This window comes from Chelmon rostratus, chromosome 9, assembly GCF_017976325.1.
Source record: "Chelmon rostratus isolate fCheRos1 chromosome 9, fCheRos1.pri, whole genome shotgun sequence".
NCBI classification, from domain to species: Eukaryota; Metazoa; Chordata; class Actinopteri; order Chaetodontiformes; family Chaetodontidae; genus Chelmon; species Chelmon rostratus.
Window position 1 is genome coordinate 13,069,938 of NC_055666.1, and position 27,017 is coordinate 13,096,954.

The 27,017-nt window shown below is 43.4% G+C and overlaps 1 protein-coding gene across 1 annotated transcript in view; it reads right to left on the reverse strand.

The window, feature by feature from the left end:
• The window catches only part of adamts2a (ADAM metallopeptidase with thrombospondin type 1 motif, 2a), a 108,039-nt gene that overhangs the window by 31,381 nt on the left and 49,641 nt on the right, over positions 1 to 27,017 (reverse strand). The gene's annotated exons all lie outside the window — the stretch shown is intronic.

Here is a 27,017-nt window from a genome sequence, read left to right on the forward strand (position 1 = left end):
TGATTTTTCTAACACAGTCCTCACTTCTGAGTGGCAGCAGGAGGAAGGTGGTGGTGTGGGCATGGTGAACTCATTAGTGCTCACCTGAGTTCGATGCTGTCTGTCCAGAGGGAGGCACGGCTAACCACACGCGTGAACTCATTTACTTACCGACACGTCTCGGTCACATAGCTCAGGCCACGGACATTTCGTCTCCCCTGGTGACAGCTTTATGGGCTGCCATGGTGATGAGTGGCTCGGACAGCGGACTGTTAACGCTGCTGCTAGCATCTGGGCAGGTAGCGACACGCCGCACTGTCCCACGCAATGTCCCCGTACTGCCTGCTCATTATTTTGAAGCTGCCATATGACAGCTGTAAAGGCTACAGAGTGTGGAGCACAGAGTGAACTACGCTTCCCATAATCACACTGCCGTTAATTATTTAGATTGGCAATCAGCAATCTAATTTTACATGGACAGCTCCCCGAAGACCATAATAATTATTCATACATCAAGCACTGAACTTTGCCCATTTATTAATAACCGCTTTAGGTTAGGGCTGTTTATTTTTAATCGTGATTTCTATAATGCTGATGAGATGTTTTGAGTGATCGAGCCTCGGCTGTGAGTTTCCCGTCCAAAGATCCATAATATTTAGGCTGATGCATTATATCCATCTGTGCTCCCTGAAGTGGAGTGGAGGACCATTTTTAATATTGCATGAAGCAGCCTTTATAATCAGCAGGCGAGAGGGCCACCTATCCTCGCCGCTGCTTGGTGTGTCTGTGTGGATTTCTGGTGTTTCGGGAGACGAGGCAACCTTTAGTTCTCCTCTCTTACATAACTGTCTGTCTGTCAGAAACACACAGGGCTGTGGGCTGCTTGCTGGGGAGGTGCTGTGGTGCACACCGATTCCCCCTGTGTCCTGCTGTACCGTGGTTTCATTAGCTGAGCTGAGCCATTTCTCCATCAAGTCTCCAATGCGTGCAGAGCTAACTACACATTCAGAATGCAGGGCCACCAAACGAAACAAGCCCCGGTTTTGAAAGTGACAGAATTTACACTCCTTCTCAAAAGCCGCACGGAGTCCAGCGACTGCCCCTTGTCACATCAATAATTACAGCAAAGAAGAACAGCCCATGTAAACATCCCAAACACATCTCAAAACACAGTAATCCAATCATTGCCATCCGCAGAGGCAATATTGTTGGCAAAGATCAATCATGTCCCCAAACTCTCTCTCAGCTCCGTGGTTGGGTCTACGGAGCTCGATGTAAACTGGAGAGCCTTAGTGTCCAATAAGACAGCAAAGCCAGGCTGATATAGGGCTTACTGCAGGTCTCATCCAGTCTGAAACTGACCTGTCTGAGTGCCTGTCTGCCTGTCCTTTCCCATGTCTGTCTAAATCGGCCTCAGAAAGCCAGACATTTATAAAGGTCTCTTATGAAATCAAAAAGTGGGAAAACATCTCCAGCCATGATGGGGCAGAGAAGATAAACACGCAACAGCACCAGTATGCAGACTCCAGCGCATGCAGACAAGGCACATTCTTCATCTGCATCTCTTCTTACTGTCTTATCAAGCTCCACTGCTTGTCCACTTCAAGAAAACTTGTCCAGCTATAGATCAATCTTGCTGGGAAACAGTGTGTGCATCAAGAGGGAGATAAAGAGAGAGAGGCTGACAGCGAAGTGCAAGGTCCGGCTCCCAGAGTACCCATAAATCTCAGCAGAGACAGCCTCCCGCTGGCTTGAAGGGTTTGCGGCCCCCTTGCGACCTCTCCCCCCCAGCTCTGCAACCCCTCTCTGCCTGTCACCTCTCTCCCTCTGTAACCTCATCCTCTAATCTTACAGTATAGATCAAGCCTGTCTCCTCTAAATTATGCTCATATTCAACTCATTTCTGACAGCAAATAAGTTTTGGAGGGAACTTAATGCTTCCTGGATTATGCTTTCATCAACAGAGAGAGGAAATGTTTATACTGAATGTAGCTGCAAGACATGTACAGGAATTTTCCCTGCTTTTATTCACAGGTGTTTGGCAGATTAATTTGTATATAAGCAGTATGATGCGTATACTAAGACAGCCTTTATGAAAAAAAAAAAGTTTTAAGCAATTTAAAATTGCTTGAGTTGAGGGATGAGCTGGCTTTTTTTTATATATAACTCATGTGATAATAGAGTTTATTGGCCACTTGGGGGCAGTGCAATAAGATAATAGCTCAGTTCTGCACTTTGGCTCTTTAGCTGCTAAACGCTCCACTTTGGTCACCAGCTAGTTGCTAAGTTCATCAACCCTACCTGACCTCTTCCCTACGACTTCTCTGCACTGTAAAACCATAACCAATCAAAATAATCCGTACATCAATTACATTGTCTGACAATCGTATTTGGCAAACCAAATTCCAGTCTACAAACATGGTTTTTGGATCGCTTGTCATCCGTACATGCTTTTATCTCTATCCTCTGCTGCTATTGTCACCTCTGCCCTCCAGCACATTCAAAATTGCACTAACTGGCTCATCAGTCTGCAATGGGTTGACAAATGTGTTACTGATTGGCTGTGAGATGGACTGCACATTCCCTATTTTTTCACTGGGATGTAGCAACTGCATGTGTTCAGATCTTATGTAAAACAAACAAAAAAATATATGAAATCCCTTGTTTCCGCTCCTTGTTTCTCCTTTCTCCCTGCTCGTATCCTCATTTCTCCTTCCTTCACCCATAGCCCCAGGAAATGTCCTGTCCTGTCCTGTCCTGGCTGCGAAGTACTCAAAGAACAGCCAGAGCCGGCCACCTGAGACACCCAGCACCACAGTTATTATGACAGGCCAGCCAGCCAAACATCTGTCAACCTGAGCACTGTAGGGATGGAGGGAGCGGAGGAGGCGATGTAGGAGGAGGGAGGGGAGGGGGGAGCAGAGGACGAGGAAAAATAAAAGTGGAGAAGGAGAAACATGACAGAGATGGGATTAAAACAAAAGCAACAGGGGTGAGAAAGGTTGGGCATCGGCTTCAAACCATCCTGTGACTACGGAGAGAAATCGCTCGACTGCATGATTCCCTTTTCATTTAGCAGTTCTTCATTAGATGGCAGTTTCTTTTTTTTAAATCAGCACCATTAAGATCGTGAAGTCAGCTGGTTTGTAAAAGGTTAGTGACAATCAAACAGACTGTTAACACACTATAAATAGGGCTCATGTCATGCTCAGTACACTTGAACAAAGTGCAAATAAAAAATGCTAGTGTTGGTGGTGCTGTTTGTTAATGCTTCAAACCGTCAACCTGCAGTGAAACACAGGTGTCAAACAAGGTGTGTCAACAGTCCAGGCACTATAGTCGCTCCTTCTCTTTGAGTTTGCTGATACATCTGCATCCCTCTGTCTTTCTGTGTCCTGTTAACACCTGGATGTTTTGACAAGACAACCACAGGTGGGCCAGTTAACACTTGTCCAACAGGCAAAGCAGGTGAGAACAGCCAAATAACAAAAGCTGCTACAACAGCTCACCTGTGTGAACGGCTGACATAAAAAGCGAACGACCAGCTTCGCAGCTTACAGGTGTCTCAGTCTACAAGCCTGCTGGCCAGCGGCCACCTGCAGGCTTTTCTTCAAGCATCCTTCTCTCTTTACATTCCACTAATTTCCTGCTTCCCTCATTTCCTCTTGTATTTATTAAATGTAGCTTCGAAGGTGCTTTTTGAAAGGGTAGATATGGAGTGAGAGTGGATGGGGGAAGAGGAAAGTCTATCTAAAGGTGTGAGACAATATGTATGCAAATGTTCTCGTCGAGCAGCTCACCAGTAGAGCTGAGCCTGAGCACGCCTGCCATAGGGCGGCAGGATGAGGATTTATCATCCAATAACATCTCATCATAAATGATAATGATAAACACACAAGCCAGGCTGCAACATAGTTATACACCATCTCTAACCTAGCTGCATAAACAGGGCAGTAAATCAGCAGAGATATTGTAATATTTTTGACAATTAAGGTGTGGAGTGCTCTAATACACCAAAGACTTGGATACAGGGAGGTGAATAAAAATAAAAGTGTTTTGGCATTTAAAAACTGGCATGCTCTTACACCAAGAATTATTACTGCCGAGTCGGCCCACAAACACACAGACGGAGTCCTTTTCAATTGCGCGGTGCTCGAGCCAGACGGGAGAGAATTAATACGGCACTACAGTGTATCGGTGTTACTAAATTGGCGGTGTTTCATAACAAAGTCTTTCAGAGAAGTTATCAATTAGAAACAATTAAAAGAGCCATTCATCATTCTTACAAAGCCGGCTGCGTGCAGGGAGCCACGCCGACAGAAAGGCTGATGAAAATGTAATCAAAACCATAATCGGCGAGCGCTCTTTAACAGAGGCGAGTGTTGACGGAGCCGAGGTACGTTTATGTAAAGATCACACCTCCAACTAAGTCCACCGGACAGAAAGCTGCGCCCGTCAATCAAACAAACACATGGCCACTGAAGCGAAATCTGCGCAGCAAAAGTGGCGACAGGGGAGAAAAACAGGACGGGAACAGGTTTAAAGTCAAGCTGTGAAGAAGCTTCAAAACATGTTATAAAAATCACACAAACAAGTCCACCCTGAGGTCCTTGGCGACCGTTAGAGCGGCATGTGTCTCTTTGACTTCGAGGCCGTGTGCTCTTCTATCTGTGTGCATTCTGCTGATTGACGTGCAGTTTCCTGCATTGCTCCTTTCCTGGAAAACCCTCACCGAGCCTTTCCCATATTAACGTCCAGATTATCAGCGCTTTGTTGGTAAGCAACGGAGATAGGATCTTAATGCAAAGATGCACTGGGGGAAAGGAAGCCCTATCCCATATGCAATATATCTCCAAACATCCAACTTCCCCAGCTCTCAGTCCCCCCAGAGGCGAGCCTGATGGCACAGGGTGAGTCAACAACCCCCCCACCTCCCAGGCATATGGCTAATCAATGCGGCCTCTTCCGTACAAAGGTAACTTTATACTTGGGTTGGGAGGATAGGGGAGATACCAGCGCGGCCTCCCTGTCTCTCAATCCTAATGAAGCACCCAGGTAATCAAATCACTGTACACACAGGCAGATGGCCAATAAGGGAACAACCACCGGGGCTCTTAAAAAGTTTTAACTTACCAAAGAGTCATTTCTCCTTCTCTCTGCATCTATTTGCTGTTAATCGAAACGGACTGAACATGTGGCGACAGAAGTTAAAAATGCTCAATGTTTCATTTATTTGTGCGTGCTGTTCGCAGAAGTTTGACTTGAAACGGCTGAGAAAACACAATGAGATGCTGATGTCTGCTAAATACAGCTGAAGACAAATTTCCATTTGCTGGACGCAAGTCGCAAAGTGAGAGCAATTATTTTCGGGCATCCAGGGTTTGTGGGAGTTAACGTCCTGTTCATTCTCTGGACAGACCCTCCTTAGACCACCCCCCAAAATGGCCATAGGAAAAAAAATGTGACGTGAAATTTAATAGATCTTTGTCACAGAACACATTCTGGTGCAACTAACAGACCTATCAGGTTATTAGTTCCACCTGTGCTTCCCTGCTTTGAAGAGTCAAAATGTCTGCTGTGAAAAATGTCTATGTAACAAGTGCTTTGATTCTGGTTAAAACAGTTTATTCAGATGGCAAAATGACATGCAGTCCAAGTACAAAATGGAAAGACTTTTGACAGGGAAGAAAAGAAAACAATGGTGATGTCAGTCAAATCCAAAATATGCAGCACCTATCTGGCACTCAAGTTCACCGCCTGAAATTCCTGTTTCCAAAAGGCGCCATAACAGGTGGTTTGGGAACCACTGGCAAAGACAACATTAGGTGACTGGCAGCTGAAGCACTTCCAAGGACTGGATGGACATGAAAGTCTCCCCTTTGAATCGCTGCTACGAAAGGTTTGTGGCTTCATTGAAAAAAATCTGGATAGAAAGTCAGAGAAAAACTTCAGGGGGAAGTTACTTCAGAGTTCAGCGAAGGGAGGTGAGCTGACTCTGACGGGTTTTGAATTTCCTCCGAATTTGATTGGATCAATCAAACATGGGCGTGGCTTAGCGAACACAGTGGGTACAAAGCTTTAGGGATGGATGGGTGACAAATTAACTCATTACTGTGGGCCTCAAACCGATATCTGGACATGTAAACAAATGCTCTGCCACCTGGTATCCAAACAAACATTATGTTATCGGTCTGCTAGCTACAAAGTTCAATTCTAAAAGGCAGAGAAAAGACATAGCTTTTGATATGAAACTACTTAAAAGTGGCGTATATTTGCCATATCCCGATAATATTGTTAATTATTCAAGACATTTCTGTGCTGCTGTGGGAAAGTTTGGAATCTTAAACGACCAAAAGCTAATTTGCAGTGTATACTCCTGGAACCTGTGGCTCCTTCCACCCCTCTCCTCGTAAACATAATGTAACATGACAGTCTAAACACTTAACCACTCCCTTCACACCAACCAGTACGACCTCAACAGCTGGAATGGAGGAGTGAGCCGTGCTGTCAACATGAAAACTGCATGACAGGCAATTATCATGCTGATCCATGAGGAACTGCGGCGGATAAAAGATGGACATTAACTCTGAAAACTGTAACTATTTTGTGTGAAAACGACACGTTATTTCCTCATGAAGTATGATCTGCTTGATGAAATTTATACTTACACTAATCCCATTCATAGCAATAATCCCCTCCATATTATAGGATTCGCCGTCATTACCTTTCAATCAATATGTTAACAATGACTCAATCAGAAAACTTGGCAGTACCTAAGGACGACTGTTGGCAGCTCTACAGGCGACAGGCTCAGGGGGGCGAGACAGGCTGCTGTATGTCCTCCGGCCAGATTTAATAAAGAGAGGTTATTATAAAGGAATATTTTTCCTGCTCTCCCAATCTAGGAGTTGGCAGTAAGACCTGTCTCATTCTCCTCGCTCTGCAGAGCAAGTAATACCCACTAATCCTAGACAGAGAGAGGCAGTGGGGATGAGAGAGGAAGACAGAGAGAGGGCAAGAGCTAATGTCATTATTTACACTTTTTATGTTAAGTCCTTTCTTCAACCATTCGCACCCTCACCCTTAGACCCCATGTTGGTCTGTGGGTGTAAGAAAAAGTCTGTGTGTGTGTGTGTGCGTGTGTGTGCGTGTGTGTTTGTGTGTGTGTCTGTTGTCACCAGAGCATGTCCAGTGTGGAGGACTAGACACAGACCAAAGAGTCGCAATCCCCAACAGTGTTCATTTAGAAGGTTCATGCTGGCAGTGAACACACACACACGCACACACACGCACACACATGCAACCACACACACAAACACACACACACAGGAAGCTCCCAGGCCCATCCTATCCAGCGTGATGTAATCAGATATCTCCTGTTTCCCATTCAAGCCTCTTCATCCTCCGAAGAACAAAAACAACTGACGGAGAGGAAAAGGAAAAGGAAAGAAAAGGGGAGGATAAGATAAGATAAGATAAGATAAGATAAGATAAGATAAGATAAGATAAGATAAGATAAGATAAGATAAGATAAGATTAGATAAGATATACTTTATTAATCCCCAGCTGGGGAAATTCGGGTGTTACAATCAGCAGAAAATGGCAGTTCGAAAGAAAAAAAAATACAGAAATAGAGAAATACAACATACAAAATAAAAGCTGACTATATATTTGTGTATATATTTTATATAAAGGGCTATGTCAGATAAATAAATATGTCAAACACACACACACACACACACACACACATATATATATCTACATGCCAAAATTCTGTAGAATTACACAGACTATACACAGATTACACATAGTGGATAAAGTGACTACAGGAGAGGAGAGGACGGGAACTAGAGGACAAGAAGTAAAATCAGATTCCTCTGTTTCTGTCTTCCTCCCCCTCTCTGTTTAAGGGAGTAATATGTCTCCATCTCTGTCTATCCTATTGTAATGGAGTAGGTCTCACTACGCTGCCTGAGGAAATTGCCTTATAGTCCCTCTGCCCCTCTTCTATATGTGGACACACACACACATGCACACACACAAACAGACCAACACACGCTCTCATGGTGGTGGCCCCAGTGACACTGCTTAAATATTAATGACCTGGTTCTCTCTCATTAATAATAGCTGCGGCGCTGATTACTCTGTGAATACCACTGTGAGTGTGCGTGCGTGCCTGTGCCTGTGCGTGTTGACGTGTCCACTCACATATGGAAGCGTGCCTACTCGCAATGCATGAGCCAAGTATTTGTTCTGCCTGTCACTGGCATATTACACTGTGAATCACTCCAAAAGGATTACTGACACTGCAATACTGAGGTAAATTAAATAATATTGAGTTACGTAACAGTAAGAATGTTAAAGGTTAATATATGGTGATAAGTCCTGTGTCAGTTAACGTCAGCGTGCGTGTGTTTTTCTGTGTGTGCAAGAGAAAGGAAAAGAAGTTTGTATGGCTCATATGAGCAGACATGCACTCTACACACATGAAAAAGAACTGTAGATGGATAAGCAACACACAGACATACACACACACATGTACATGTGCAAATGCATGGACATACAAATATACAGAAACACTCACACAGACGGGCATTCGCTCAGTTAAGCCATGCATGAGGCGTGTGAGATGCAGCTGGCTTAAGTTAGCTTAGCACTAGACACAACACGCACACACACACACACACACACACACACACACACACACACACACACACACACTAGGGCCAACAAAAAGCATGAGCAGACATCAGTATCCATTGGGGTGCAATGGAGAACTTAGCATCCCCCTGCTAAGAATAGCAATGCTGTAGCCGGCCATGAAAGGAGAAAGAAGGGGAGGCTGCAGGGGGGAGTAGAGAGGAGTGTGATACGAAGAGCTGTGTGTCCTTCCGTAATGATGAGTCAGCGAATCACAGAAGCGCACATGGTGAACAAAAAGCAATAACAAAAAAAAAAGGGATTCGCCAATTTAAAAATCAGCTGGAACTGAATTCAAACTTACTGGGATAGCTAGATTCTTGTAGTTATTACTTGCTTGCTTGTTACAGTAAGCATTTGCTCATGATTGGAAAGTATACCAGCTGCTGTGTATCTGTGTGTGCCCTGCTGTATGTGTGTGTGTGTGTGTGTTTGTGCTTATGTGGCCAACAAACCAGCAAAATTCCCCGTTTCCCATGTCCCTGATAAATTACAATGAACTGAATAGAGAGGAGGAAGAGGAAGAATAGAGAGGGAGGAAGAGAAAAGCTCATGAGTATTTCTTTGGATTGTAATGCAGTTACAGGGTAACTGCTCGGGAAGTGACATGAGGCAGTCGTCCCCAGTCTTTTATCCCTCACACACACACATAAAAACAGAGATGTGTACCATGCAACATACGCTTCGTCAGCCTCAAGCAGACGCAGGGGTCAGACTTCAATTCCCTCCGGGCCCCCCCGGCTCGCCGTTCACCCGCTCCGGGTCTCTCTGGCCCTGGCTGTCGCTGCTTGCATTGTCTGGCCATGGAAATCATCTTATTAGCGCCGTGCTAACGTCTGCTCTGGATTCCTGGGACACTCCAACTGCCCCTGTTTTAATTGGCTGACTATTAATATTTCATTCGTTTAAATAAAGCGCGTCACCTTTCCCTGCGCCGCCCTGACCCCGTGGCTGGCTGCTCGGTGTATCAGACGGGGAATATAGATGGGGGAAATTATTACCACGGTGACCTGCCACAGTATTGCTTTGGACTTTTAGTGTGTGGGTGTCAGACGATGGTTTAGGGATGTTTTTTCAGCAGTTTGAATGAAAGTAATTAATTAAGGAATTAATTTTGAACTAAATGGATTACAGTGAGAAGGCCACTAATGGATTAATAATTTGAAAAGCTCTGGAGTGCCAACATGTCGACGTATATGAATGCACTAATACAGGACTGTATATGCAATAACAGAAGAGTTATTTAAAAAAAAAGAGCTGCAAGAGATTATCATGTGCCACTTCCTTTATTCTTGATCTGTGGAGCACCATTTCTGAATTTTTCTGGCCTGTAACTTAGTTTGTAGGTCACAGATGTTGTTGTCCAGATGTCACGTGAGTTTGAGTGTGACGTATTTTTCTTATTCTAAATGCACTGAATGACTGGAAGCCAAGTCTAATAACAGTTCTCAGTTTTTGAGATCTCTTGCTATCCAGTCCAAAAGTCCAATAAAACATGAACTTGATGGTTCAGAGTTAGAACAATCCAAGGAACCCAACAAACTTTAAACTAAGATGTGGATTCAGTGCGCACTAGCTGAAAAAACTGCAGGTGAGCACGTCGCTCACTCACAATCCCCCCTACACGCACACACACACACACACACACACACACACACACACACACACCTGGCAGCCCTGGGGCTACCTCTAGGACAGAACGGGTGATGGAGCAGGAGGAAGGAAAGGAAAATGCAAGGAGCGGAATAAGTCGAGGTGATATGAAAAGATGGGAGACAGAGAAGACGTGTGACAAGTTGATTTAATTCAACACAATTCATTTGGCAGCTAATTTAGGAGTTGTGCTATCCTAAAATGCATCACAAGATACTTAAAAACAACTATTTGCTGGTCTAGTTGTTCAGTATTGCGGTTTATTTAGACTATTTCATGTAACAGTAATGTTATGAATCTTTCAGTCTAGTTCTGAATCATCCAGACTTCCAAACGACCAGTTACCATATCTGCAGAAAACCAGAGGCTCTGATGTGCACTCACAGTCTAATTTCGTGGTTTGCAGTGAATCATTTCTCTCAGAAATACCCTGCACAACAGGGCTGGTGCAGGTTAAATATGATCAGCTACTTTTAAAGTTTAAATTCTGCATTACTACCCACCTCTTCCCAAGGTGACTACAAGGTGAAGTTTGCTCTGTAAAGTAAAAAAATAACAACAAAAAACTGAAGATTGAAAAAAAAGGGAACTGCACTGATTGTAACTCATTTTGTTCAAACGAAGATAAAGTCTACTAATCAACAGAATAAAAGGTTTAAAACGTAACCAGACTGTGTTTACCCCCTTAAGTAAATTAATTTATCCCTTGCCAGATTCACATTTCCCGAGCTACAACACTAGATACCTAGTTTAGCTAGATTGCTCGCGACCCTGCAACCTGTTGGTGTCCTGCACCGCCACACTAAGCTGTAATGAGATCTGGGCCTTTGTAGAAGTGCAAAGAATTCTTGAAACATCATTGTTCAAAGTCTTTTTTTAATTTCACCATGTAGTCAAATATAGGCCCAATCAAGGTTGCCTTCAGTGGTTTTGGCAGAGAGTATGAGAAACCAGCTTCAGTACTTGGTCACAAAGTCGTTGGGAAAATGAAATTTGCTACAGTCTGATGCTGCTGACAGATGCACCGTGGGAATGGCCACTTTTGGATGCTATTTAGAGGAATTACTTAAAAGCAAAGAAGATGAGATATTTCTTCACGCAGTTCAAAAGCTACACAGACACCTTACATTTCACAAGCGTTTGAACGTACCACACAACGAACCGTATCCTTGTGTGAGCTAATATGGGATTACGCTGGGAAGAGAAAAATCATCTCACTGAAATGTAAATCCCATGATCCAGTGTTCATTCATCATCCCTCCCCACCCAACACTGTTCTCCATATGTTAGCGCAGCACCACACCGCACATGCTGATTACAATCACATCTGATCTCGCTGGGTTTTCTTGGTTGTAAATAAAAGCAGAGCTGACATTTGCTTTGCAGCACCATAAGATACTTTTACAGCTTGGGTGTGAGGCCCTAAACCTGGCAGTTTGACACAGTTAGGCACACAGGACGGGAAAAGCAAACACAGTTGTTATGAATTTCAACTCTTAGGCAGGAACAAAGTAATTAAACAGTTTGAAAATGTGAAGTTTTCATTCTGAAAATACTGTCTGCTCCTTCCTTGACACTGAAAAGCTCAGTATTTGGAGAAATCTCAGAATCTAGCACCTAATCTAAGGTCTGTAACAGACAACGCATTGATGATAGTCAGACTTGACTCGGCACTAGACTTTATTTGGCAGCCCTAAAGGTGTAAATTGGTGCTAGGAGGAATGTAAGCACAGGTAGGATTGTGATGTGACAGCTTCAACAGTTGTGTGTGTGTGTGTGTGTGTGTGTGTGTGAGTCATGGCTGCTGCTGTGGCCTTTAACACCCAGTCATCTGTCATCCATCAGCTCAGCTCTGCACTGCTGTCGTCTCAATCGCCTGACATAATATTGCACACACACCACTCACTTTCTCTGTCTCTCTCCTTCTCTCTCTCTCATGCACACACACACACACACGCACACACACAGTGTTTTGACAACGTGCCACCAGCACCGAGTGCGAGCGGCACAGAAACACACACACTGTGTCCCCACAGTGTTCCCTGATTAACGAGATGGTTGTTCTCTTCCTCAGGCCTCGACCAATCAGGCACGAGGACACAAATCTCTCCCCACTGGTGATGCTGAAGGCCACCGGCCACTATTTATTGGCAATCTCAGCCCTGACTACCCAGACAGACAGAGTAACACGCTTGCCGCAGGAAGACACCGCCGCCGTGTCTGCCTGTACGTGTGTTTTTCATGTGCTCCGGGTAAATTTAGCTACGAGAAATAAATACGCCCGCTAGTATCATGAAATAACAGTTTCAGAGAACATCTCAAATACACGCAATCACACGCCGACATGCACTGAGGGGTCTCCTCATTTTTAGATTGTGTGGGTGCGTCGACAGAGAGGAGACATTAAGCCACGAACCCATCAAAGCTGCGATTAAAGCAGATTACAACTTCTCGACGAAGAAAAATAATGTCTTCTTATAGCTCGACAGAATTATTCCTTCTCTTCTTACCTCTCTGGACTTAATTAGCAGGGTTTAGCAGGCTTGGTGTTTTAGCAGCTCGGCTAAACATTAGTAATTGCCGTGTTTATCTGCTCTCAGAGTAAAAATAACCCACATGGAGAGGTTGTGACAGTGTGGCTGCTTCCACCAAAGCAGTATTCCTGTTTTGTTTGCTGAAATCTGACAACAGCTCCTCATGGCAGATTTTTTTTTCTTCTGAAAGACCTCGATGACAGCTTTGTTGGTGAAACATTTAACAGTGTTCCCAGCAGTTATTTTAAGAAGACTTTAATTGTTTACAGTGTTTCCTATTTTCCTCTCTTGTTTTTTTTTTTAATGGCTTTAACATCATATTGGCCGCTACATTACACATAGTGATGCCGTGAACTTCAGTTTTGGCACTTTGCCTCTCGTCTCCTCATCTCTCTTTTTACTCATCTGTCCTCTGCTCCTTCGCGCCTCACTATCCTGTTTCTATCTTTTATCTTGTTTATCTCCCTAATAAGAGGGACCTTTGAAATCTGTGCTGACTTACGACTGGTTCGTCTCCAGAGACAACAAACAGCATATGTAAGACACAGATAAACAGATTCAAAACACTCTGCATCTCAGGTATGTATATTTATCATACTTAGCATTCCTAAACTAAGTAACCTACAAGCGAGGTTACGAGAAAGTCAACAACTTCTACTATGCTCTCGTGATATTGATGCCATACAAGGATTTAAATGCAGAGAGGCATAGTGGGAGGAAACGTGGAGAAACCGGAGCCAGAAATGAACTTGGCCCGTACTTTACTGTACGTGAGTCATTCTTTGCATAGTCAGACACGCTGTGATCTCAAACCTGGCTCAAAGTCATTACAGCAGGGAGGCCAGAGAGGATTCAGGAGCAGGAAAGATGGGGAAGAAGTGAGAAGATTAAAGGGTAACCTGAAGTGATAATCCTTAAGATTCTCATTCATACTTATGATTGACAATTTTTGTCAATAGCCATTAAAATGATTTATGTTCTGTAATTACCTCTTTATCCTGACCTGATGGGTTTCAGCAATAAGCAAGTACTCAAACTTTTTGATGCTGTTTTGTTTATTAACTTCCTGTCTACACTGGAAGTGGGGATGCATCTCATTGTGTGGATTGAGTCTGCTGTGCATGGTGTTACATTTTCACAATATATCATAGAGCGTTCAGGACTGTCACAGTAGTGGGAAAATGAAAGTGGTGGTGGCGGAGTCCGCCATTTTTGCACTGGATTCAAATTGCGTTCACGCGTATGGGGGATTCACAGAACACCAATCCATTTTTTGAGGTAGTAAATCATATGTGCGATATGATTTTTTAAATACTAATTTTAGACGTTGGTCCTAGTCTATGTGTTCATGGCAATAGTATTTGTTTGCCCTTTTCCAAGAAAATCAAGTAATGCTATAATCAACACACGTCAACATGAGAGAAAAAAACAACAATTTGCTGTCTTACCGAGGGTTGTGTACCAGACTATTTTTGTCTGGGATCAATGACTTCCTGGTGTCTCCGCTAGTTGCTTGGCAACTGTTCTGAACAAAGAAATAGTGAATTTTTGTACGGATTAAACAATCGAGACACAGCATGCTAATTTTGGAACCTTTGGAGAGGCTAACTGTTTCCCTCTGTTTCCAGTCTTTGTGCTAAGCTAAGCTAATCGGCTGCTGATGTCATCTTAATATCTACTGTAAAGGCATGAGTCTGATAACAATCTTCTCATCTAACTCCCACCAAAAAAAGCAAATAAAAGTATATTCCTTTATGTCGAACTATTCCTTTAAGTTGCTCTTTAATGAGTAACTTACGCACCCTGAAAGGCTTGTTTTTGCTTGTCTCCAGTGGTGTGACCTCTCACCTTTCTGCAGTGATGTCAAAGTGTACTCCAGGGTGTATCAGTACACTATGACATCACTGTTTGATGCATTTACAGGTGCAACAGGACGCATGTGATCACACACAGCTGTGATGCTAGTCAGAGATGAAACAGACTCGAAACTTTTAACCAGAGCGGCCTGTGAAAACCTGGTTGCTCTTTAAGGGGTGAGGAAGCGGAGAAGGACAAAGAGAAGCAAGAAAGGGGGTAAAAGAGAGGAAAGAGAAGGGACAGATGGTTCAATAAAGTGAGGGAGGACAGGAAGAAGAGATGAGGAATAGAGGTCAAAAAAGAAAGCAAAAAGGGAAAAGGGAGGAGTTGTGAGCAGCGTGAGAGTTGAAGACACACACACACACACACACACACACACGCCGATGGTCACAAGCCAGAACACTGGGGTTTGTCAGCTTGATTGGGAATCTTTTCAGAAATCTCCCTGAGTTCTGAGTGGTGGCAGGAAATCAGGAGAAAGAGAAGGATCACAGGGGGAACGTGGGTAATATGCCAGGGAAGTGAACTAACTTTTCTCTGCCATCAGCACATCTGCTGTGGAGGACGATCCATCTCCCTCTCATCGCTACAGGACGACCTATATGGCAGCAGGGGGAGAATTCGCATATGAGCTGCTCTGTGACAACACGCGCACGCAAAGAGCACGGCAGCGAGGACGTGTCGGCACGCTCGGTAATTGTCTCAGCGTGATTGTGACCGCAGCTGCAGAGGACACATTACATAAAAGCAAAGGGCTTCCACACTCGCTTTCAACTGACTGTGTAAACCAGTGGCTCAATTATATCCATTACGCACTCCTCAGATACAGATCATCCCACAGTGGAACAGAGCGAAGCCTTTCAAACGGATCGCCCCCCTCCTGTCTGCCTGTCCCATTAGAGTCAAACACTTCAATGCTTCAAACTGACCCAGATCTGATTAATGTAGCTTTTCATATGAGATTATCAGCACTGTTCTCACACAGAAACTAGCACTATCATAAATGTTTTGTGTGATATAATACCGGACTAATCACCTTTTTCTGTCAACGTGAAAAAGGAACATTTATATGATGTGCAAACCGATCAGTGCCAACAGAAAATGTTTATCCTGAACGCAGGATCGAGAGCCAAAGTCAGACTCAGATTACAAGCAATTCAGTGTAATGCAAAGCAGCAAATGTCAATTAAATCATATTTAGATTCAAGGTTCAAGATTCTTTATTGTCATTGAGCATGACATGTCAATGAAATTTTCATTGCAACCCCCATGTTAGAAACAGATAATAAGAAAGATAAGAAAGATTAGAAAGAATAAAATTTAGCAAAGCAAATGAGTAGTATAGAAACACATGAATTGAGACAGTGACTGGGATCAGGACTTAAACATAAACACACCTGCATGACGTCAAACTAACCCATCTGTCATGTTGAATTCTTTGCAGTTTCATGTGGAGGTGGTCATCAGAACTGTGGCACACGCTCACCAATCATCCTTTTTTGATCCTTAACAGTCAACGTGTGCTTTCCTGTAGTGACGACTTTGCGTGTGTGTCCACGCACATAAACATGCACACGTGGTTGACAGAATAATCCTCAACAGACCTCTTTACAAAAACTACTTTTCACATGGCGAGTTCGTAATTCCATTATATTTCGTGGATGGAGAGTTATTCACTGTAACTGTAGATATACAATCATAAATGCTTCAAATATAAAAACATACACATACACACTGCTCCACACAACACATCTGGGCTTGTAATCTTATCATATCTCAAGTGTGACAGTGACTTTAATCTTGTTGTAATATTAACAATCATTTGGTACAATAAATTATCTGGATTATAAATGGATGCAATGCATTCTATTAAACTGCAATTAATTATGATTTCAAATTACAGTTGAAAGGCTCTGCATTGGCCTACACGGCCTTTCAAACACCCGAGAGTGACTAAATTATGTTGCGGCAGCCGCAGTGTACAGGGTGTGAACGAAGCCTGCGAGACAAGGAAAACACAATTAAGAAGTATCATTATTAGATTATTGTAGCTTTGAAAAATGAAGACTAATAACCCAGCCTTTGCCTCCTACCACAACTGTGTTACTGTAATTGCTTCACACACGCACACAACATTGAAGGTCAGGGATCAACGGTGTACAGACAACCACAACATGACCCATCTGGATCTGACAGTCACTCCGGTTCGTTGGGTGCAGTAAACAGAATGATAAACGTGTGTTTTCAGTTCCGGCAAAGCTCCGAGCGGGCTTGTTTTCTCCTCCCTCTCTCAACCCCTCCTCTCTGCCGCCATTCTCCACTTTCATTTGAGCTAAATCTGAACACATCAGGCTAATGCTACAAGACACATCAGCCAGCTCGGTGGGAGCGGAGAGCTGAAGACACAGGAAGATGGAGGCGATTTGAATTTCTCCCTGCCCCCTCTCTCTCAGAGATCCAACTGTTCTTCAGCACGTTTAAAGTAAAACAAACATCCATGTGTATCCTGCCCTTCCCGTTTTTAACCCACTGACTGTCTGAGCTGTAGATTAGTGCGTCTGTCCTCAGTGCTCATGGCTAGTATTATAGCCATTGTTGAATGAAGAAGCACAGAGCTCTGCTTTTATTCAATTAAACTTCCCTAGGGTGCACAGCGGCAAATGAACTGCAGCCTAACAAACTCCCACCACCACACATCACTCCGCTAATCAGACAGCAGCCATGAGGCGCATACTCCACTTTGACAATTTCATTCTCACTACAAGGACGTCTGCGGATTATTGCCACTGTGGACACAAAGAGACAAATTCTGTCTTTGTATGTGGAGATTAAAGAAATGAACCTTTATTTCAGATGGGGACAAGAGACAAGAGAATTGGTTTAAAGGGTCAATAAGAAATACATGGTGCCCTTTGCCGAAAAGTGAAAGTGTGTTTAGCAAAGTGTTAAAAGTACATTTTTGGACTGAGTGAAAGATGAAAATCAAAATTCTTGACTTTTACAAACTTACTGTTGTATCATACTTCTTACAACATAAAATGCTATGAATGCTTTTCTAAATTAATTATTATTTGTATATCATAAATATATTCACACAGTAATTGTGAGTGGAGATACTAAAGATTTCCCAAAAATAAAAACTTGAAACTTAAAGTCACATTTTGCTTTTGCAGACTATATAAAGATAAAAAGAACAGTGTGGCAGATGTAGAGTAAATCCACGACTCTGATTGGCTATTCCTGCTCTGAACATACCTGTGATTAATCACTGGGCTGTTTAAGTTGCTCTTAAAGGTCACTCTTACTCTTTGCTGTGAGTAGGAGCAAGTTGCTTGACAGATGTGACTGCTCACTTTCAGCTAACAGTGAACGCTGTTACACTTCAGTCAGCTCTGCGTCGCTCTCTTCACTGTATTTCTTACAGTGTAATACATAAAGACTCTTTTTTTAATGTTAATTAATTTTCAGAGGTTAGTGCTTTCAACCATTCCACATGTTCTGCATTAGCCAGATGGAGTTTGCTTCGCCCATAGGGGAGAATCCATTGACATGAGAGGTTTAGGTTTGAGTTTAAGTTTCATCCAAAGAACTTTTAGGGCTTCTTGTTTGTACTTATTGTACAGATGAAAGCTCTGGAAAAAAGGCTAGTAAGCGTACCTTGAGTTTTGGATTGTTCTTTAAAATTAAACTTCTGTGCTCTATTATAAGCATACACAGTTCACAAGTCCAAAAAGTGCAATGGATGAAATCATAACAGCTACTGACTTGACAAGTGATCAGATCAGTCTCCATGACAACTGAGCAAGCGCCACCTGCTGATGAAGATCACGTGATAGGGTTGAAAGCCCGAGAAAAAGGTAGTAAGTGAACTACGAGTTTGGATTGTTCTGTTCAGTTTGCCGAATGTCCTGCCACATTTGTGTGGTTTCTTGTTTCTGGCTTTGGGAGAAATGTTCACAAAATACACATTTATCACAGCAACAGAGATTTAATCACGGAGACACACTCCAAAGAGGGTAAAACCACACACTTCACCATGATTCTAATGATTTTGCACTTGAGGAACATGTTTATTCCTCACTGAAGTCGATAACTGCATAAAAACAACAAACAGACACGCAGAATGAGGAAACTGCTGTAATAGTGCCGAATGTATTTGGGTCTCCAGAGCAATGAAAGCCTTGTTCACATGAGAGGCTCCATTAACCTCTGAATCAGCTGCCATAGTATTGCATCCTCTTTACACACACATTATTACATTAACCTACATGGTGTTTTAGTGAGTGGTTGCTCATACCGGGGACCATTACATCGCAATTTAAAGGCCCTGTGTGCCCACACAGGTGTTATTCTGCCTGATTAGACTTCATTTCAGGGTGATGTTGGGTGAAGCTGTGCTGGGAGTCACTGAAGCCTGTGTACTTATAAAGATGATAAAGGTGCAAGTTGCCCTGCCTAAACAGATGCCACTAAACTAACAGGAGATCGCCCACATAGTCCTGAGAGGAGCCACAATCAGCCAAAGTAACTGAAAACATCTGTGACTATTTTTTTTTTGGCTGTGCCGAAGCTTTAACGTTAGGAAACAATGTCAAATTTTCCTGCTCGAGCGTGCACATCAAGGAAGCGTATTCAGCGTGGCTCCCACACTTCTCTGAGGAGTGCCAGATTTAACACAGCATGTGTGTGTGTGTGTGTGTGTGTGTGTGTGTGTGTGCATGTGCATAGAGTGTGTCTGCAGCACTGTGACAGTAGTGGGAGGAAGGAAGTCACACGCTATCTCATCTTCCATGAGCTTCTGTCCCTTAGGTTGGCTGGTTACATAACTGATGCTAACACAGAACACTGGCCACCTCCAGGGAGGTATGTTGCACGTAATTGTAGTCACACAGTTGTACCTGCTGCTGTGTGCGAGCCCTGCATTTAAGCCTGCATATATAAAAATGATTATCATTGCACATTCATAGTCAAGCGACTGCATGCACGCACAAATTGCTCATGGAGTCTAAGGGCATTTTCAGACCTGTGGCTCATTTGCTTCGCTCCGATTCAGGAACTAATTGATGTAATTGCTGCATTTGCCCCTTAGTTTGTTTGTGTTCACGCAGCAACATTCAAGAGCAGTCCAAAGCAATGGCATGCACGAGCAGGCTGTTCTCTCATTGGTCAGAAATATTACTGGGAAGATTCACCTCAAACACTTCCACTTTTTTTTTTCTTCTTCATTACTGAGCACCTGCAGCGTGCATCGCATACTGTTTTCATTGCATTTATGTGGATAATATATCAGTGTGTTCAATAATAATATGCAGTTCCAGAGAGTATCTAGACTGCGATGAGAAAACAACGTCCTGATGCATCTTATAAGAAGGTGTGCCGCCTCAAAAGTTCAACCTCGGAGACGGGCTCTGACGGGTACATACCACCACACACTGCCACGACAATTGTTCTTCAGACAGCGCATCAGGTAGACTTGTTTAGATAGCTGTACCAACGTGAAACAAGCGTCGCATCACGCAATGCTCGAGCCCAGTTGCAAAATAATCACACACAAACTGTGAATACGCTAACCCTGTTTTTAATCTCCACATTATATCACTAATCTTACTGAAAACTTTGAGCTTCTGCAAAGGCGAAACAATACTTTTGATTCAGCAAAACCCCAGATTACGATCAATGGCAGGTAATCACCTTGGACCTCCTGAGGGCCCCAGCCCGGACTGGGAACCAGCCTTTGCTATTCACAATCACAACCTTTACTCTGAAACAAAGTCATGCAGGCTCATCCTTGTTTGTACGAAACAGAAAAATTGAAGGACACACACTTAGCTGTGCAGCAGGATTTTGACATTAAGAGCCTCGCTCTGAAAATATGAACACAACATCAGAGGCAGCACCGAGGCTCAGAAAGGTGCTAATCTCGTCAAAACACTATGATCACCATGATTATAGTGACGCTCTCTCAGTCACTCAAGCTGTAATGAAACTGTACTCCCTCATCCCTCCAAGGCTTCCCTTCTTCTCCACCTCATCCTCTCTGCACTCACTCACTCTCTCCCTTTGTCTCGCAGACAGACAGAAACACACACACACACACACACACAGACTGTGTGTGGGTCAGTGCGGCAGCGGTGGCTGCTGACTGGAGAAGAGGTCGGCCGCACCCTGCTATTATCCCCAGAGTCCTGCTCTGTTTAAAGGCAGCGCTGTGGCACACTGAGCGACGGCTCAATGGAGGGCCTGCTGGGAGCTTGCTGGCAGGTGAGGAGTCAGACGAGCCGGAGGGAGAACACACACAGAGGGACGCGGTGCAGGCACATGGACAAATACACATTTGCACACAGGTGGACGCACAAAAGCCGTCAGTCAGTCATGAGTGAAACAGGCAAGAAATAAAACCTGCAATGCACAGGGAAGCACACATACATGCAGGAATGACTGACACACACACACACACACACTCATATGCTGAGTGTGGTAAAAAGCCAGTTGTGCTCTCCAGGGAAAGAGCCAGTGGCCACAGAGAGGCAGAGAGGAAGCAGCTGGCTGCTGGAATACTTCCCCTCCTAACACTGTAATTTCCTCCCTGAGGCACACCTGGGCCAGCACTCATTCACACACATATACTGTATCTGTCTGTGTGTGTGTCTGTGTGTGTGCGTGTGTGTGCGTATGTACAGAGCACACGTGTGAGAGTATTTTTGTACTTGTGCATGTGTTTGTTTTTTTGTGCGTGTACGCTTGGCTGCGTGCTAACATACACTGCTGGCACAGAGTGCATCCCTACTGCCCAATATAACACTCGCATTATCATATAGCATTACACATTATTACATACATAAAACACATGTTCCGTACATAATGCAAGCTGTGAAACAACGCCGCCGCTGCTCTTCCAACCTGAAATAAATGGCAGCTGTTGCGACTATTCAGCCAGAACTGAACAACCAGCTGATCTGAGAGCAGTACCTTCTAACAGCCAGTTTTATTTGATGGACACAAAACAAGTCAGTGTTAAACCACAGCAAACATTTCTGACAGGGAAATCAAATCCAACAGATCTTTAGTTTTTTTTTTAGAAAAGAAACAGAAATTTAATTTCACACACTTTATCCTGTGATTGAATGCTGTCCAATTAACACCTTCTTTTCCTGAATAGGCTATACTTACATTTTGGACTGCTATCTTCAGCTTTACAGCCCATATTTATCCACACTATTATGGTTTTCTGAAGTTTATTTTCTGGAATTCTGGAATTTGCTGCTAAGCGTTGGGTTTTTTGTGCTAAAAATGCTCAGCCTCAGACAAGCCTTTATTTACATAGGCTATATATGGTGAAGGAATTCTCCTCTAAAACTGCTGGGTTTTAGAGCTTAAAACAGCAGCCTAGAGATGCTCAGGACAGACGGCTCCTGATTTCTTTCAGACTAGGGCTTAGACAGCCTATTTTGCTTTGGGGTGATGGGAAGACAGTGCACAAATGGGAATATGTTGCTTCGGGGAGCTGGGCCAGGAAATGAAAAGAGGCATTAATGTGGCAGTTAGAAATGAGATGAGCAGTGTTTTAAGAAACCTGGATGTCTAAATGCAATTCATCTGCAACTCGAGGAAATGTGTTTATTACAACATTTTGGTCAGACAGTCTAAAATCGAAATCAAAGTTTAGCTGTAACATTGAAATCACTTTATCTGGAGGTAAACTGTGATAGGCGTTTATAATGCATATTTTAGTAATAATTTTAGTGTTCCCCTTTATTTAGTTTAGTGTTCTAAGAAGCTTGCTAATGTTGGAGTTCCTTTGACACAATCTGATTGGCCGACCACTTCAGTTCTTTGCCCCATCAAATGTCTTTTTAACTTTGGCATGACGGCTAAAACTCCAAAAATAAAATCTATGAAACCAGAATTTCCCTTCAGAGTTGTCCACATTCACGTACAGCTTGTGGTGGTGCGGATCCAAAGCGAAGGGATTAGAGGACATTCTTTGCACAATCTCTTAAATAAGCCTCATAATGACATCAGAAGAATGTCACCTTTCTGCCGTTTTTCAGGTGGCTATTTTAGATTCCAACAAGAGGCACGCAGCACTGCAAAGTGTCTGCTGGGACCCCCTGTTACATACTGAAGATGAGTGCAGGCCATTTGTGTGTGTGTGTGTGTTTGCACTCACATCTCTAAGTGCTTAGTCACGAGTCTCCTCTTAAAACCCCTTGCACCATATGACTATCCTTGTGTCACACCAGCAGAGGCAGAGCAGGGAGGAGGGAGTAAAGCGAGAGAGAGAGAGAGAGAGAGAGAGAGAGAGACATAGAGAGAGAGTGGGTTCTCGAGGGAGCCCCCTTCATTTTCAGGATGCGAGAGGCAGACATTAAGCTGCAGTGACTAGCACCGCTGGCCTCTGTCTGACCCTCTCCAACTTCCTCTCAGCTCAGGCCAAAGCTGAGGCGTCATTGTGTTGGTGCCGTGCGACGTGGCCCTGAACATTAAGGCACAACACAGTACGAAGCGAAAAACATACAAGAACAGCACAGAACGGCGGCACCTGAGGGGTAAAACCAATGCTGCCTTTGTGTAGACGCACAGGGTCCCGTGCAGCCGCCTCAGTCCTCCGCCCAGTGTCAGCCCTCCAGCTAATTGCAATAGCCAGAGGCTGCAGGGAGCATTTCTGCCTTTAGAACAATACAGACCTCCGAAATGTCAATGAAAACAAGTTGGTTGGAAAGGACTACCAAGTCTAAAACCTACTCTGAATGTGCGCTCAGGGCACAGCTGAATAATAGTTAGCATACACCAAAATATACGATACAACAACATAACATAGAAAAGGATAAGAAAAGGTGTTGTTTTAAGTAAAGGAAAATAGTGACTTTTATGCATAATATTTATGTGGGAGTTTAGTCCAGGTACCAGACTAGGTGAGGGGGATTATGGGAAAAAGCCCTCTGGTAGTCCATCTGTTTGGGCATGTCTCAGTACCCTGGACACAACACTGCACCGGCACGCACACACATGCTTGTATACACGCAGTTGAAGCAACACACCCACACAGACAGTCCAGTCCCACTAGACAAAATACTAAACCCCACCCTCAGTATCCAGCCTCAGAAAAAAACTGTCTGCAGACACCAGACAGCAAGATGAGTTTGTTTGGGGCAAAAAAAAAAAAAAAAAGGCGCAAGTGAAGCCAAACCCAGATAAAAACAGGGAGGGGAGGGAATGGAAAGAAAATTAGCAGAACAGAGAGACATTGATCAAAACCACAGATAAAAAATGAAATTGTGAGGGGTGGAGGAAAAGACAGATTGAAGGATGGAGCTCCGTCCGGCCAGCAAAAAATGAATGGCAATCCTTCGTTTTCTATCGCTGCAGCGATTAATTGACGAATGTGCCACATTAATAATAAAGCTCGCTCTCCCCACTTAGGACATTGATTCACACCTCCTCAGCTTATGGTGTAAGAAACCGATCAATCTCGCTCCTTCTTCATCTCTCTTTCTCTCCTTCTTGAGCTCCTCTATTACCTTGCTAAATATAACTTCCTTCTCTCTGTCTTTAGCCAGGAAATGAGTCCAACATTCAATAACTGGCTGTGAATTAAGTAGGCTTGGCGAAGGCGATCTCCAGAAATGATTGATTGATTATTAATTAATGCGCTAATATTCCTGATTGCTCTACAAGGTGGTGTGATTGTCTGAGAAAGAAATTATGAGGGAGTTGAAGAGGAGAGGAAAATGCGGGGAAAAGGCAATAGGAGCTACAGTGTGCTTCCTATGTGTCCATGCGGCTGTGATATTACAGTGGTGTGGTGTAACAACTGGAAGGTAAACCTATGTTTACATAATGTTGTGGTCTAGAATAGCTAAGGCGAAGATAAAAAGGAAAAAGACAAGAAAAACAAAAAGAGAGAGAGCGAGAGAGATCCACATCAAATGCTACTGGGAGCAGCACATGCCTGCTTGTCTGTCTGTCTGTCAGTCTGTCTGTCTGCTTAGCCTTGAAAATCCCAGCACTCAAAGCCAGACGACCACAGAACTCATGCCCACGCCATACATGCACGCACGTACACCGACACACACAAACTGTGGCCTGTTCTATCCTACGCTATTGATCTGCACCCCACTCTTCATTAGAAAGAAAGATTCAAAGGCAGCAAGGAGCAGTGAGACGTGTTGTGTGTGTCTGAGTGTCTGTGTGCACGTATGTGTGTTCAGAAGTGTAAATGTATGATCAAGGGAGTTGTGTAAGCCACGTGTGGTTGCATCCTCTATCTGTGTGTGTGTGTGACTCTCTGTATAGGTTTTTTCAGGGTGTGCATGCTAGTGCTCGTGTGCGTGCGTGCATGTGTGTGTGTGTGTACGTGCATGTACTGCCAGGTATCAGTAACAGTGGGAGCAGATCTGTGTTACTCTAACGCAGTCTGTCCTCCCTGGGTGTTCCTATGGAAACTCTCTCTCTCTCTGTATATTATTAGACATTCTCGAGTCAACTGCTCAGAATAGGAAGACACAGATCACATCTATTGCGATACACTCGTTATAAAGCGCCTCGACTCGCTCCTGCACAACACGGGAGACTTGATTCTGTGAGAATAGTTTTGCTTTGGTGATTAGCAGAGATGCAGACTCTTGCACTGGTCGGGGTCACAATTGATTGACTTGTAGGCATCAGATCAATCAGGGCGATTGGGCAGCCACTTCTACTGACACGAGCCTGAGGCATGCATCGCAGTAATATTCTTCCCATGCAAGCCAAGTACTTAAACCCCTGACAGTACAGCCGACAATACTGAAAATACTATTTTCTTTCTTTCTTTGCTTTTTCTTTCTGTTTTGTGGCACATTTTCAAAAACCTCACATTCCCAAAATGTTTTAAAAAATCAAGTAGACGATGATAATGTAATTTGCCATAATTTCAGTGTAATTAGCAAAAATAACAACTTTTGGAAAACTTCATTGTATACATTTTAGGCCTAAGGAGCAGCAAGTGTTATTTCTCACAACTTCATATTATTTGTCAAAAGAAAAAGCAATAGTGTGTCTGATATGCGAGTCTTACAGCAGATACTGAAAGCATCGTATGCCCCAGGTTTTCTGCTATGAGCCGATATATGGACAACGTCTATGTCATAATTTCTTAAGTGAGTGCAAAATTTCTATAACCACTATTTTTATTTAAGTGTCTAAATAGACTAACTACAAGCATCTGTTGAATGAAAGCACAAGTTTTGCTCTTTTGTTAAACTTATTAGGTGTTGTAGAAGATCCAACACGTCCTCATACCTGAATGAACGTTGATTCCCGAAACAACACGTATGACCATTGGAGAGAACCAGCTCCAGGTGTGCCCGATCTTCGATGTGGTTGGGTTAAGTTTAGGCATCAAAACTACTTGGGTACAATTAGGAAACAAACCCACTCAGTTTGGTTTGGGCAACAAAGCTAATTGTTTTGTCCGTACCTGTTACGTACATGACATAAGCATGTTACAAAAGTTAAAATCCGTCAACCTTGGCTTGGGTTTCACACAGTGACACTAACAGTGGTCTCCTGGATGAAAGGCCTGTCTTTGTTTGACCGATGCATCGACCCCACCTCATCCATATGCAGACTTTCTTGCTCTTTCTACTACATCACCTGACTTCCTCTGCTGCTCCAGTCATAATTGCTACGGCCACTAGAGGCCGCAGCCTCACAGCGAACGTAAACATGGGTGGTCATAACATACTGGCACAAACAGCCAGTTTTTCTGGTGAGGACGGGCCGAGCGGAGCACATGTGTTGCACTCCATGCTGTGACATGTCTCTTCCACATTCTTATTGTTCATTCACGCTAAATGCTCTGCCCAGATAATAAAAGATTGAAACATGTGTTTCTGGGCTTTCTCACGTGGTTATCGTATTGTGGAGAGTCACTGAAAGACGGCAGCATAATTTGATGCCTTTGAAGGTGAAACATTTGACTGAGAATTGTACAGTTACAGAGACTTTGATGCTTTTGTCCCTTCCGGTTTCATAAAATCAGAAATATATGCACTTCAAAATTGATCAAAACTTCCATTTATTTTGTGTTCTCCTAAAAGATAAAGTGAAAAACGCAGTGAGATGAATTCACTTGATTAAACTGATTCAAGGACAATTCCTTGATGCAAGTTCATCAACCTCATTTTACTGCATTAAAGGCCAGTTTTTTTATTTCATTTAATTGTAAAGAAAATAAGATTTGGGAGTAATATTAGATAAGACGGATGAATAGAGAAATTCTTCTAATGAATATCTAGTTTTGCTCCTGTGACA